General features: G+C 37.9%; 1 non-coding gene across 1 annotated transcript; it reads left to right on the top strand.

Annotated features, from left to right (window-relative positions):
* The first annotated feature begins 586 nt into the window (after window positions 1-586).
* LOC130978393 (small nucleolar RNA R71) lies at window positions 587-690 on the top strand. Its single transcript, XR_009086039.1, has one exon. It is a non-coding gene; the product is annotated as a small nucleolar RNA R71 (small nucleolar RNA).
* Window positions 691-16,009: the final 15,319 nt, after the last annotated feature.

The raw sequence follows: 16,009 nt of genomic DNA on the forward strand, positions 1-16,009 counted from the left end.
ATGAAACTGAAAGTGGCCTTTGACAGATCAGAGACTATATTGGCTAAATTAGAAGTGTTTTGTTTAGAATTCTCTGTCTGTTGCTGAGAAGATGATGGATATGGCTTGCCATTGCTCAGCCTATTGCGTCCACCATTGTTAAAGCCTTGTTGAGGCTTTTGTTGATCCTTCCATGAGAAATTTGGATGATTTCTCCATGATGAGTTATAGATGTTTCCATAAGGTTCACCCATGTAATTAACCTCTGCCATGGCAGGGTTCTCAGGATCATAAGCTTCTTCAGAAGCTGCCTCTTTAGTACTGTTGGATGCATGTTGCCATCCATTCAGATTTTGAGAGATCATGTTGACCTGTTGAGTCAACACTTTGTTCTGAGCCAATATGGCATTCAGAGTATCAATTTCAAGAACTCCTTTCTTCTGAGGTATCCCATTATTCACGGAATTCCTCTCAGAAGTGTACATGAATTGGTTGTTTGCAACCATGTCAATGAGTTCTTGAGCCACCTGCAGAATGGTCCAATGACATTTTCGAAAATTCAGATAGACCGTAATAGAATATATCTAATATGGTCCATTCTGAAAACATGTCAGATGGACATCTTTTGGTCAGCTACTTGTATCTTTCCCAAGCTTCATAGAGGGATTCACCATCTTTTTGTTTGAAGGTTTGAACATCCACTCTCAGCTTGCTCAGCTTTTGAGGAGGAAAGAATTTATCCAAGAAGGCAGTGACCAGCTTATCCCAGGAGTCCAGGCTATCCTTGGGTTGTGAATCCAACCATATTCTAGCTCTGTCTCTTACAGCAAAAGGGAAAAGCATGAGTCTGTAGACTTCAGGATCAACTCCATTCGTCTTTACAATCTCACAAATCTGCAAGAACTCAGTTAAAAACTGGTAAGGATCTTCAGATGGAAGTCCATAAAACTTGCAGTTTTGTTGCATTAAGGCAACTAGCTGAGGTTTCAGCTCAAAGTTGTTGGCTCCAATGGCAGGAATGGAGATGCTTCTTCCATCAAATTTGGATGTTGGCTTTGTGAAGTCACCAAGCATTCTCCTTGCATTATTATTATTTTCGGCTGCCATCTCCTTTTCTTGTTCGAAAATTTCTGAAAGGTTGTTTCTGGATTGTTGTAATTTAGTTTCTCTTAGTTTCCTTTTCAAAGTCCTTTCAGGTTCAGGATCAATTTCAACAAGAGTGCCTTTTTCCCTGTTCCTGCTTATATGAAAGAGAAGAAAACAAGAAAAGAAAGAGGAATCCTCTATGTCACAGTATAGAGATTCCTTTATGTTAGTAGAAAAAGAAAGGGGATAAGGAAAGGAGAATGGTTCAGATTTTTAGATGAAGAGAGGTGAAGAGAAGTGTTAGTAATTAAATAATTAAATAGAATAAGAAAAGAGAGAGGAAATTTCGAAAATAATTTTGAAAAAGGGGTTAGTATTTTCGAAAATTAAAAGATAAGATAGAATTAAAATTAAAACAATTAATTAAAAAAAATTTTGAAAAAGAGAGAGGTATTTTCGAAAATTAGAGAGGGAGAAGTAGTTAGGTGGTTTTGAAAAAGATAAGAAACAAACACAAAGTTAGTTAGTTGATTGAAAAAGATTTGAAATCAAATTTGAAAAGATAAGAAGATAAGAAGTTAGATAAGATATTTTAAAATCAAATTTTGAAAAAGATAAAATTTTTGAAAAAGGTAAGATAAAAGATAAAAAGATTTAATTCAAAAATTTGAAATTATTTACTTCACTAACAAGAAACTACAAGATAAGATTCTAGAACTTAAAGATTGAACATTTCTTAACAAGAAAGTAACAAACTTCAAATTTTTGAATCAATCACATTAATTATTAGTGAATTTTTGAAAATATGATATAAAGATAAGAAAAAGATTTTGAAAATATTTTGAAAAATATTTTTGAAATTTTCGAAAATGATAAAAAAAATGAAAAAGATATGATTTTTGAAAAAGATTTTAAAAAGATAAGATTTTTAAAATTGAAATTTTGATTTGACTTGTAAGAAACAACTAATTTTGAAAATTTTTGACCAAGTCAACCCAAAATTTCGAAAATTTGGAGGGAAATAAGGAAAAGATATTTTTTTATTTTTGAATTTTTAATTATGAGAGAGAAAAACAACAAAAATACTCAATGCCTGAAATTTTTAGATCAAAACAATGAATGCCTGCAAGAATGCTATGAATGTCAAGATGAACACCAAGAACACTTTGAAGATCATGATGAACATCAAGAACATAATTTTAAAAAATTTTTGATGCAAAGAAAACATGCAAGACACCAAACTTAGAAATCTTTAATGCATGGACTCTAACAAACGAAAAATGCATATGAAAAACAACAAACAACACAAAGCAAGAAAACATCAAGATCAAACAAGAGGACTTATCAAGAACAACTTGAAGATCATGAAGAACACTATGAATGCATGGAATTTTCGAAAAATGCAAGAAAAATTTTTAAAGCATGCAATTGACACCAAACTTAAAAATTGACTCAAGACTCAAACAAGAAACAAAAAATATTTTTGGATTTTTATGATTTTATTAATTTTTTTAGATTTTTATTATTTTTTTTTTCGAAAATAAAGTTTGAAAAAACGAAAAATAAAAGAAAATTTTTGAAAAAGATTTTTGAAAAGAAAATTACCTAATCTGAGCAACAAGATGAACCGTCAGTTGTCCAAACTCGAATCCCCGGCAACGGCGCCAAAAACTTGGTGGATGAAATTGTTATTCATGTGTTATTCCATTTTGCAAAATTCATTGCTTTTCATTCCCTGGCAATGGCGCCAAAAACATGATGCCAATACCATGGTTCACAACTCCGTTCAACTTAACCAGCAAGTGTACTGGGTCATCCAAGTAATACCTTACGTGAGTAAGGGTCGATCCCACTGAGATTGTTGGTATGAAGCAAGCTATGGTCACCTTGTAAATCTCAGTTAGGCAGATTAAATGTTTATGGGTTTCGAAATTAATAATAAAAAGAAAATAAAAGGGATAGAAATACTTATGTAAATCAATAGTAGAAATTTCAGATAGGCGTATGGAGATGTTGTGCTCCTCTTGAATCTCTACTTTCTCATTGCTTTCATCCAATCCTTCTTACTCATTTCCATGGCAAGCTGTATGTAGGGCATCACCGTTGTCAGTGGCTACATCCCATCCTCTCAGTGAAAACGTTCCTATGCTCTGTCACAGCACGGCTAATCAGCTGTCGGTTCTCGATCATGTTGGAATAGGATCCATTGATCCTTTTGCGCTTGTCATCACGCCCAGCAATCGCGAGTTTGAAGCTCGTCACAGTCATTCAATCCCAGAATCCTACTCGGAATACCACAGACAAGGTTTAGACTTTCCGGATCCTCATGAATGCCGCCATCTATCTAGCTTATACCACGAAGATTCTGTTGGGGAATCTAAGAGATATGCGCCCGGCCTAGAGAAGAACGGAAGTGGTTGTCAGTCACGCACGTTCATAGGTGAGAATGATGATGAGTGTCACGGATCATCACATTCATCAAAGTTAAGTGCAACGTATATCTTGGAATAAGAATAAAAGAGAATTGAATGGAAAGTAATAGTAATTGTATTAAAACTTGAGGTACAGCAGAGCTCCACACCCTTAATCTATGGTGTGCAGAAACTCCACCGTTGAAAATACATAAGTGAAAGGTTCAGGCATGGCCGAATGGCCAGCCCCCTAAAACGTGCTCAATGGCCTCCTAAGATGAAGAATAAAACAAAACTGAGACCAAAGATGAAACGTGGTCAAAAGACCGAATAATCAAAGGCTAAACAGTCAAAAGATTAAACAGTCAAAAGATGTCTAATACAATAGTAACTTATCCCATTTATACTAGACTAGCTACTAGGGTTTACATGAGTAAGTAATTGATGCATAAATCCACTTCCGGGGTCCACTTGGTGTATGCTTGGGCTGAGCTTGATCTATCCACGAGCTGAGGCTTTTCTTGGAGTTGAACTCCAAGTTTTAACGTGTTTTGAGCGTTCAACTCCGGATCATGACGTTTTTCTGGCGTTTAACTCCAGACAACAGCATGTAGTTGGCGTTCAACGCCAAGTTACGTCGTCAATTTCCGAATAAAGTATAGACTATTATATATTGCTGGAAAGATCTGGATGTCTACTTTCCAACGCCGTTGAGAGCGCGCCATTTGGAGTTCTGTAGCTCCAGAAAATCCATTTTGAGTGCAGGGAGGTCAGATTCCAACAGCATCAGCAGTCCTTTTGTCAGCCTTTTTCAGAGTTTTGCTCAAGTCCCTCAATTTCAGCCAGAAATTACCTGGAATCACAGAAAAACACACAAACTCAGAGTAAAGTCCAGAAATGTGAATTTAACATAAAAACTAATGAAAACATCCCTAAAAGTAGCTTGAACTTACTAAAAACTACCTAAAAACAATGCCAAAAAGCGTATAAATTATCCGCTCATCAGTAGGTCAGCCGGTTGCTGCATGTTCTTTCTTCCCGCTTCCATCTTTGCTTATGACAAAACATCCTAAAGATAGAAAACAGGATAGGAAGACAAGTAAATGCAGAAGCAAGGAAGCATACAATGTTGGAATGAGGTAAAGCACTAGAATGAAGTGATTGACCCAATGTGTGGCATGAATAAAAGAATGCGTGAGTTCAAAGTTGCGCGCAGTTTAGAACACAGGCACACTAGCATGAAAACTTAGTCACAATTTACACAAGATAAGAATGCACTTCACTCATTCCGGTGTGCTTGAATTACTCTAAACTCGTAGGTTAAAACAACCAAACAAGCAATAAGAAGCATGAGGGCATTCAAGCAAATATATAGCATATGGATGCATATGATCAAGAAACACGATGCATTAAGATAAATGCTCAACATCCATCAAGAAATTGCCTAATCAAAGAAAAAGATTCAAATCGCATGGTGGCCAAATCATGCAATTCAAAAAGATTTAAGAAGCTTAAGGCAATTCTCATTCACTTGGTATTCAAAAATGTTCAACAAAGAAACTCAAAACCAAGTAGCAAAATAAAACCTCAATAAAGGATCCAATAATAAATACAAAGAAAAATGATGTTCAAACTTATCTTATCAGAAATTAGCAGCAATAAACAGCAAACAATATTAATAATCCAACACTTATAATGAAAAACAGAAAATTTAATAAAAATTTAACAAACGAAACAACTAATTAACTAACTAACTAACTAAAAGAAATGGTTATAGATGGTGTTTGGTAGTGTTGGATGATGGTTGAAGAAGGGAAGGAAAAGAAGATAAGAGAAAAGAAGGAAAGAAATGGAAAGAGGAGAAGAAAAGAAGGTTTGAAGACGAGGTAATCCACGCGCGCGCGTCAGGTGACGCATAGGCGTGGATAGGTGAAATGGCAGCGACGCGTACGCGTGGGTCACGCATACGCGTGACGGGTTATTCAGAGAGGCGATGCATACGCGTAGTGTGACGCGTACGCGTCGGTTGGTTTTGTGCTAGAGGCACAATTCCAGCCCAAAAGTTGCACAACTCTCGGGTTTTTGTATGGAAGGTGAAAATTTTGAATCCACGCGTACGTGTGGATGATGCGTACACGTAGGTGGTCGAAAAGCTTGCGGCCACGCGTACGCGTAGGTGACGCGTGCGCGTGGGTTGGTGCTCTGTTTTTCAAAAATTTTTCTAAGTTCTTGCACCAAACCAAGTATTCCAAACCTCCAAACAGCTACCAAAACACCATGAAACCTTATTCAACATACTAAACTACCAATCAAACTCAACTAACTAAACAAAACATGAAATTAAACTTACTTTTAGCAGTATTTACAAAAGAGAAAGAATGAAAAGATTTTACCATGGTGGGGTGTCTCCCACCTAGCACTTTTATTTATTGTCCTTAAGTTGGACTTATGGGGAGCTCCTCCTCAAGGTGGCTTGTGCTTGAATCCATCCTTGAACATCCACCAATGCTTGGATCTCCAATAAGCTCCATCATTCATAATTAATAACTCCAAGCCTTGATGGACTTCCGCACAAGCTAAGGGCTCCCAAATTTGATCCTCATGTATTCCTGGATTCCAAATCTTGTTTCTACACCCATCTTCAAATTGATCATCATTATTCCATTTGGGTGGCATAATCTTGGAATTCTTACTCAAGCGACCAAACATCATCCTAGACCCAAGCAATCTAGTTCTACACCAACCCTTGCTATTAAACTTTGAACATGCAACCATCATGAACTTTGATTTACAATGCCAACCACTAACCATCTCCTTTTTACTCTTCAAGCCACAAAGTACTCTAAGTTGCCTATCCGTCTCAAGCAAACCATATTCAAGTGGGATATTTAAGCTTAGAGATGAGAGATTTACCCACTTGAATGGAAGGATAGATGGTGATGGCTTGGGGAGAGGTATCTCCAATGTCTTTGCAATCTCTATTCCCTTGTGTTCTTCCTTGACAACTTCCACCTCTTCACAAAATTTTTCAATTTCAATCCTTTGTTTGTCAATTTCATCTAACTCTTCTCCATCACTCAAGCCATAAATGGGAGGATGAGAGAAATCTACCTCCACATTGCTCTCTATCTCATCGGGAGAAGGTTCTTCAAGTTCAAAAGATTCACCACCAAGAATGTTTGATGCATGATCTTCATTGCCACTACTACATAATTGACTTTTACTAACATTTAAAAAATGTTACCAAATCATATTAAAATGTTAGCTATGTATATTAGTAACATTTTAATAAATGTTAAATATACCCTATGTTACTAAAGAGTTTTACTAACATTTTTCTAAAGATTTAATAACATTTAATAAAAATGTTACAATAAATCATCTATAGTAATATTATTAGAAATGTTACAATAGACCTTTCTTAGTAACACTTAAAAAAATGTTACAATAGATATATTTTGTAACACTTAGAAAAATGTTACCACAGATATTTTTTGTAACACTTAAAAAATGTTACAATAAATATTTTATGTAACACTTAGAAAAATGTTATCATAGATATTTTTTGTAACATTTCAAAAAATATTACCATAGATATTTTTTGTAACACTTAAAAAATGTTACAAAAGATCTTTAGTAACATTTTTTTAGTTATATTATACTATTTTTTATTTTTTATCTTATATTATACATAATATAAATATACTAAAATTAATTATTACAACATGAAATATTTAAATAAATTCACAAATTTACAAAATGAAATTTTTATAGCCACTTTCATTAATCAATAATCATTGTACAAATTTGCTTCGTGATGCAAATAAAATAGAAAAAGAAAAAATACTTATAGCACTTAAACTTTATAAATATTCCTCAATGTTGCAAGAACTGTGAAAATTGTCCCTGCTCCAATGAAGCACTATGGAACAGAACACATCTTAGGAAGACAATAGCATAAACAATTGTCCTACATACAAATTCAAGTAACCTATTTACAATTTTAAAACTGGAATTTACCATCAAAGGTTCCAGACACTGAACCATTTATCATTTGCTCCTCGCCAACTATTGTAAACCTGCTCCACAGCATCATCAGTGTGAAGTCATGCTTAGGAAAATACCATGTTCAATATCTATCTTCTAAATCCTTATGAATATCCTTTGGAGTTTCTTCCTGAAAAAATTACAAACAAAACTGTAAACTACCTCCTTAGTAAAACGGTAACATTTAGTAACATTTCACACTATTCTTTGAGGTAACATGCCATGGGAACACAATTCTTGCTTAATTCCCTCCAAGTCTTCATTCAAAAATTGTTTTGGAGGTTGTGAACTCTCCTCCTTAACATAAAATTCACTTTTTTTGGAAAGATGTTCTATAATTCTAATTTCCCATGGAGGTTCCGCATCTCCTAAGTCTTCAACCACTTCTTCCTCTTCTTCAACAATCATAGCTTCCTTCAATTGTTCCAACACAAAGCAATATTCCTCACTTTCCACCGGAGTTTCCAATCTCACCTTCATGCTATGCTCTTCGATTGATTCTCCACATGTGGTCATGGGAGTTCCTTGAGTGTTCAAGCATTGGGAGTGATAAACCATTATCTTGTGCTAATTTGAGTAGTTTTTATCAAGCCTTTGCACACTTATTCATACTATTTGCATGGTTTTACATTTTTCCTACCTGACTTTGTGCTATGATTGAGAACATGCTTCTTTGGCCTTAAATTTGCTATGTTTAATCCTCTCTTATTACCATTCGATGTCGTGATATATGCGTTAAGTGATTTCAAGGATTACAAGGCAGGAATGGCTTAGAGAATGGAAAGGAAGCATGCAAAATTGGAAGGAATACAAGAAACTGAAGGAACTGCTAAAACTGTCCAGCCTGACCTCTTTGCACTCAAATGATCATAACTTGATTAACAGAGGTCCAAATGAGACAATTCTAGTTGCGTTGGAAAGCTAACATCTGAGGCTTCGCAATGATATATAACTTGCTATAGCTGCCCCGAAGATAGGTGACGCACACACGTGGATCACGTGCATGCGTGACCTGGAGAAAACTCAATCCACGCGTACGCGTGGATGACGCGTACGCGTGACAGTGCCGCGTGCTGAACGTATCAGAAATCTCGGGGGGGCAATTTCTAGGCTGTTTTGACCCAGTTTTTGGCCCAAAAAACACAGATTAGAGGCTATAAAGTAGAGGAATGCATCAATTCATACAACATTCATTATTCATAATTTCAGGATTAGATGTAGTTTCTAGAGAGAGAGGCTCTCTCCTCTCTCTTAGGATTTAGGATTTAGGATTTGTATTAGTTTTAGGATTATTCTTCTTCATTCCAGGTTCAATGTTACTTTAATTTATGTTTCTCTTCTACTTTTAGATACTCTAATGCTTTTACTTATATTTGACTCATGTTGCCAAATTGGCTTATGAACCCTTTCATGTTAGATTTGAATTTATGTTTAAATATAATTTGAGATATTTCAGATTTATGATTTTTACTTAGCTTTTTATATTCTTGGCTTTAATTGATGAATTGATTAATTGGAGACACTTGAGTTATCAAACTCCTTGTTGATTGAAAATTAGAATTCTTTGCTGATTGATTTGAATTCCCCTAACTCTAGTCTTTTCTTAGGAATTGACTAGGACTTGAAGAATCAAATTGATTTATCCACTTAATATACCTTCATAGTTAGAGGTTGACCAAGTGGGAGCAAAAGCTAATTCTCATCACAATTGATAAGGATAACTAGGATAGGACGTCCAATTTTCATATCTTGTCAAGAGTTTTTCTAGTTATTAATTTATTTTTCCTACAATTTATTTTCCCTGTTCAACCTTTCAAAAACCCAAAAATATTATTTTCCATAACCAATAATAAATCATACTTCCCTGCAATTCCTTGAGAAGACGACCCGAGGTTTGAATACTTCGGTTATAAATTATACTGGGTTTTGTTACTTGTGACAACCGAACTTTTGTACGAAAGGATTCTCTGTTGGTTTAGAAACTATACTTACAACGCGATTATATTCTTGTGAATTTCTTTACCGATAGAAATCAGTTTGTCAAAATGGCACTGTTGCTGGGGAATTGCAAACGTGTGCCTTATTATTGGTTATTGTAAATATTTTTCTTTTGCTTGTTTATTTGTTTTTGTTTTTAATTTTTATTAGCTACTATGAATTTTCACCCCTGTCGCTATGAGTTTGGTTCCAATGTTGTTGTAGGGAATGGACGCTATAAGGAGAACATGCATCAAGGATGGAACAATCAAAGATGGGAGGAGCCACAAGGATTTGATCAACCCTCTTGGCAACAACCACCTCCAATGGACTATCAACAACCATTCTGTGATGCATATCAAGGCAATGGCCGTGGTTAGCACTCTTTCGATTATCAACAACCACCACCATATGCCTATGAACCCCCTCCTCAATATAACTTTGAACCACCATACTCACAAGTCCCTTTCCACCATTCACCTCTATATGACCCTAACCCATATCCACCATACCAACCACCTTATGAGCCAAATGAACCATATGAGCCACACCCAGAACCACCACCTCAATATTCACCATCTACATATCCTTATCAAGAAGAACCACCTCCATATTATAAGCCCTCTCTCCCAACAAATGAACCCTCCTATCCACCCTAACCTCCATTGGATAACAACACACTCATCTCTAACATCATTGGTCTCACCTCTACACTCCAAAATCTTATATCCCGCACGAACCAACCCTCTACCTCCAATATTCAACCCTCAAGCTCTAGTGCACTTCCTTTTCAACCACATAATGATCTTTCTATCCCATCACCATCCTCCATGGAAGAGCACCCACATCCATCAATTCAAAAGCAAGATTATCCCAGCTATGCTATTGACATAGAACAAGAGAGTAGGGATCACCTTCCCGAATTCATACTTCATAAGAAGCTAGAGGAGGCCCTAAAGGTGAAGGTAGGAGAGACCCTTGAAGATAAAGGAGTAGTTGAAGGGAGTTGTCATGGAAAGGTAATCATCAAGGAGGAGTACGATTTTATGCTAAAACAACTGGACAAAGCCGTAATTATTAAAGAGGAAGAAGTGGTTGAAGACTTAGGAGATGCGGAACCTCCATGGGAAACTCAAGTCATAGAGCCTCCTTCCAAGACGTTTGAATTTGATGCTCAGAAGGGTGTACAACCTCCAAGGCATATCATAGTTGAAGACTTGGAAGAGGTTGATCAAGAGATGGAGATTCAAGAAGAAGAAGCACAACCTTCCATGACCTTGGTAAGCAACGAAGAATAAATTGAATCAGAAGAAAGCTACCAAGAAGAAGAGGTTGAAATTGAAGAAGCTTGCAAAGAGGTGGAAGTTGTCAGAGAAGAGCAGAAGGGAGTGGAGCTTGCAAATTCATTAGAAACACCTCTCCCAAGGCCATTACCGTCCAACACAATGTTTAAGTGGGTAAAATTCCTATCCTTATCCTTTACTTTCCTACTTGAATATGGGCTACTGGAGATGGATGGTCAACTTAGAGCTCTTTGTGACATTAAGAGTAAAAGAAAGATGGTTAGTGGTAAGAATTATCCTGCAAGGTTCAATATGGTTGCATGCTCTAAGTTAAAATGCAAAGGTTGGTGTAGAGCTCGATTGAATGGGTCTAGGAAGTTGTTTGGATGTTTCAGTGAGAATTCAAATCGCTTGCCACCCGGTTGGAACTATGGTGATCTGCACAAAGACGGGTGCAATAGCATGGTTTGGGACCTCGGAATTCATTCGGAAAATCAATACTTTTGGGGCCTTGTCACTTGCTTCCACTTGCTTGAAGGCGTTATGTGCCTAATCTGGGATCCCGGAGGCTATTGGAATTACAAACACTAGTGGGGATTCCTGGATGAGTTCAAGCACAAGCCACCATAACAAGGGACTCACCAAATGTCCAACTTAAGGACTTTAACTAAAAGTGCTAGGTGGGAGACAACCCACCATGGTATATTCTTTCCTTTTTGTTCTTAGCTTTATTTTATTTTATTTTCATTCGTGTTCATTCATAATTCCTGCATAATCATCTGCATTCTGCATTCTGCATTTTGCATACTGCATTAAAAAAAGAGAAAAAAATCACACGCAACGCGCGAGCATCGCCGACGCGTCCACGTCATAGGTGCCTTGGACACGAGAAGAAAAGAAGCAGAGAGTCACGTGAAAGCGTGGCTGGAGGCGTGCCTCAGGCACAAGCATGCCCACGCGAATGCATCGTGTAATACCCGGTCTAACCGAAATTAATTAAATAATGAGTAAGTAGGAGCGAATATGGTTGGAAGATTTGGCAATTGGAATTTGATGATTTCAATATGATATTTGGATTCAGTGAATTTTTCCGAGTCGGAAGACATAGTCTTCTGCGTAAAAGCGCGCAGTGAAATTTTGACCGGCAGTACCGGCTGAGACCTGTCTGGTACTGCAGCTGAGAAAGTTGATTATGAGTAAATAAGATTAAGAAATGAGGAATTATAATTAGAGGAAGTAGAAATATTTGAAGTGCGGTTTAGAGCGCTAGTGTTAAAGGTTTTGGTCCAAAATTGGGCCAACGGACAAAAATAAGTGAACTGGGCCTAAGTGGGCCCAAGACCCAACATATATAAGCATTAGTTATGAGCATTTCAGCTCATTTTTACCCTAAAAGAGGGTTGGGGCGCTGAAATTGAGAAGAGGGAAGAGAAGAGAGAAAACCTAACTCTCTTTGATCTTCAAACCACCATAACTTGAGCTACGGAGCTCCGATTGACGAGCCGTTTGCGGCCACGCATCGCTCTTCTCATCCTCTACATTTCTATCTAAGTTTTGTGGTGAGTATTCCATTCATCTCTGCCCAGTTTTCGAAATTCCCCACTGTTACACGTTTTTGGGAAGTTAGTGTTGAAATCTTGTGATTTTGGGTGTTTAGGGATACTCCAACATGGATTCTAAGTGGGTTCTATCCCTACTTCATATGGGCTGAGGTAAGAAGTGCTCAAACCCTTGTGATTTGTGATTTTTATGAGCCCTAGGTTGATGTATGTATGTGACATTGGTTATGTTAGTGCATTTGATGGTTTTGGTGCACAATTGGGAGATTGGTGTTGCTTGAGGAGCTTTGGTGAGGCTTAGGGCTAAGGTTGGTGGAGACTTCCAAAGAAGAGGCTCAATTGATTTTGCTACAAGAGGTACGGTTTAAGTTTCATTTAAGTACCGTGTGGTGTGATGAGAATTCCTAGGCTAGATGCCCCTAGGATTAAGTTTGGATTGTGTAAATGGTTGATGCTAATATGCATAGTTGGTATGTAATGTGTATTGATGATTGGGTTGAGAATTGTGTGTGGCCTTGTATGCTTGGTGTATTAAAAATTTGATGTTTTGGGTAATGAGTACTGAATTGTGATTTATGCATTTAAATTGTGAAATTGGGCCGGAGGCCGTATATTTTGGGCCGGAGGCCGGAAAAAGGTAAGAAAGGTAAGTTGATGTGTGCATTGTATGATGACACAAGTGATTGGATGAATTTCATATAATGAATATATGAATGATTGGGTTGGTTATTGAATAATGAGGTTTGAGGAGTTGAAGTGTGGAAATTTGTAAACTTTGGGTGAAATAGTATAGATGGGGTATGTTTGATTTTGGCTGAGATATATTATGTGGTCATATATGTGAGTATGATTATTGATGCCTTGATGGTATGATAATGCGTGAGAGATATGTATGTTGTGATATATGCTTGAGAAATGATTAAGGTTGATTTGGGGGTGAAACCACGTGACAGTGAATATGATATTGATTATGTACAATGGTGATTTATTGGAATTGATGTTGTTGAGAATTGGCATGAGGAGTAGTATATGATATGTCAATATGTTTGAGTTTGAGCCACTTGGGTGAAGTGGGCTAAAATGATGAGTTAGTGATTTGGTATATTGTGGTTATGTGTCAATGTATGAGTTGAGGAGGCTTGATGTTGAATTTGATACATTTGATTGATTTCAAAGAAAAGGGATGAAATTGGCATGTTTTGATTGATTTTGAAAAGAGTTGAAAATGGTTTGTTTTGAAAATGGCATATTGTGGTTTTGTATAAAAATATGATTTTTGGGCATACTTTGGCGGAACATAACTTGGACTACGGATCTCTGTTTTGTACCAAATCTGTTTAGAAATGAAATTTGATCCGGGATGTCCATGCCGTTCGAAGAACGGTTGAAAAATGATTTAAAATGAGGAAGTTATGTCCGTTGGAAGATTGGGGTAAAAATCTGTGAAATTCTGCAGCTTTTAACTTAGAAAATTTTTAGCAGAATAACCCCTTGCGCGTGGGCGCACCTGGCGCGTACGCGCCGATCTTCCGAAAAGTGTCAACCACGCATACGCGTGGTGTGCGCGGGCGCGCCGATCGTGCTGCACCCAATGCCCAGCCATTTTCCCGAGAGTTATGCCAGAACTGTGCCGGTGTTGTGCCTGGGGCACGAGAACACCCGCGCGTACGCGTGGTTGACGCGTGTGCGCCGATGGACAAGTTTGGTATCCACGCGTTAGCGTGCATGACGCTTACGCGTCGATGAGTTTTTAAGGCCATCCACGCGTGCGCGTGGAGTGCGCGTACGCGCGGCCCTGTTTTCATCCCAAAGTTGATTTTTGAGTTTTGAAAGCCAAATCTCATACTTCTAGGCCTCCGATCTCACCACTTATATCTTAAATCATTATGATATGTCTAGCTATTAGAAAAGGGCTAGTGAATGAGGTAACTTGCGAGTGAAGCAAGGGGAAAATGAATAATCAATGAGGATCATTGATGATTTTGTGAGATGTGGAGGATGGTGGTGGAAGTGCTTGTTATGCCATTGGCCGAAGGGCCGTAATTGTTTATGAATTGGCTGGTTCTGGATTGAACCGTGAGCCGGAATAGCTGTGTATGCTATGAGTATTGGCTGGTTATGGATTTAACCGTGAGCCGGATGGCTGATATGGATGTTGATCCATGGATGAGAATTCATGCATGTTTATGCTGAATTATTGATAATTGTGATTTGCACTTCCACTATCTGAGATATGAGTCTTCCTGGGTAGTAGCAGTGGCTAGTCCACTTGCTCCGGGTATGAGACGAAAAATGATGTTTATGATAAATGAGTTAATTATGGAGTTTTGAATGAATGTAACTCTGATACCTGGGTAGTAGTAAGGGTTGGGGTTCGTCCCACTTGCTCCAGGTTAATGTTCGAGATTTGATAACAATGAGGACTGATAATATGAATTGAGATTTGAATGAATATATGTCTGAGATACCTGGGTAGTAGCAAGGGTTGTGGTTCGTCCCGCTTGCTCCGGGTCAATGCTTGAGATACCTGGGTAGTAGCAAGGGTTGTGGTTCGTCCCGCTTGCTCCGGGTTAATGCTTAAGATACCTGGGCAGTAGCAAGGGTTGTGGTTCGTCCCACTTGCTCCAGGTCAGAGATTGTGACGCCTGGGTAGTAGCGGTAGTAGTGGTGAATCCACTCGCTCCAGGTTGAGCTGTTAAACACCCGCCTGGGTAATAGCCGCAGTAGTGGTTGTTCCACTGGCTCTGGGCTGAGCGGGTAGTAGCAAGGGGGTTGTAGCTCAAACCTACTTGCTCCGCGAGGGGTGTTTCTGTCCATGGTTAGCTACCAGGACGTGTCGGGTTGGCTATATAACCGACAGATGATATCATCAGCCATAGGGCAGGCATACATCATTTGCATATGTTTGAATTGTTTGGGTTTGCCTATTTGTTTTGAATTTCTACATTATATATGCTATGTTACCTGATTATGTGCTACTTGTTCTACTTGTACCTTATTTGTGTCTTACTTGTCTGTATTGCTTGTGTTTGTACAACTGAGAGATCCCTCATGATGGTGTTGGTGGATGTTGGGGCTGTTCTTGATGAGATGAATTGATAATGCGATTGCATAATGATGATGATTTTTGAATGAGATCATTTGGGCTCCCTGGGTAGACGCAGTGATGTGATTTCACTAGCTCCAGGCGAGGGTATGATGTATTGATATAGAGCTGCTGAGGCAGAGCAACTGGTAATGATTTTGCTTATGATTCCGAGTCTGATTCGCGAAAGAATCAGCGGATTGGGAAAACATGTGTAATATGAACTAGATTTAGTATCCCCTTACGTCAGATGCCTATTTATGGATTAGTGAGAATCTAGGCTGGATACTTGGTGAAAAGGAGTTTAGGATGCTTAGTGAGTTTTTATTGCAGTGCATTGTATTTATTTGGCACTTTTACCGTACTGGGAACCCATGGGCCCGGGGTTCTCATTCCGTACATATCTCTTGTTTTTCAGATACAAGTCCAAGTGCTCAGAAGTGAGCTGTGGTACGTCTGAGAGACGGCGAAGATCTTTATTTTCTCCACTTTGTGTTTTGCTTAGAATCTCTCCATCTTCGTTTTGAAAAGATTATATTATGTATTGAACTCTTTTGGAACTTGCCTATAGAGGCTCTTATG

The sequence above is a fragment of the Arachis stenosperma genome, chromosome 4, assembly GCF_014773155.1.
Source record: "Arachis stenosperma cultivar V10309 chromosome 4, arast.V10309.gnm1.PFL2, whole genome shotgun sequence".
NCBI classification, from domain to species: Eukaryota; Viridiplantae; Streptophyta; class Magnoliopsida; order Fabales; family Fabaceae; genus Arachis; species Arachis stenosperma.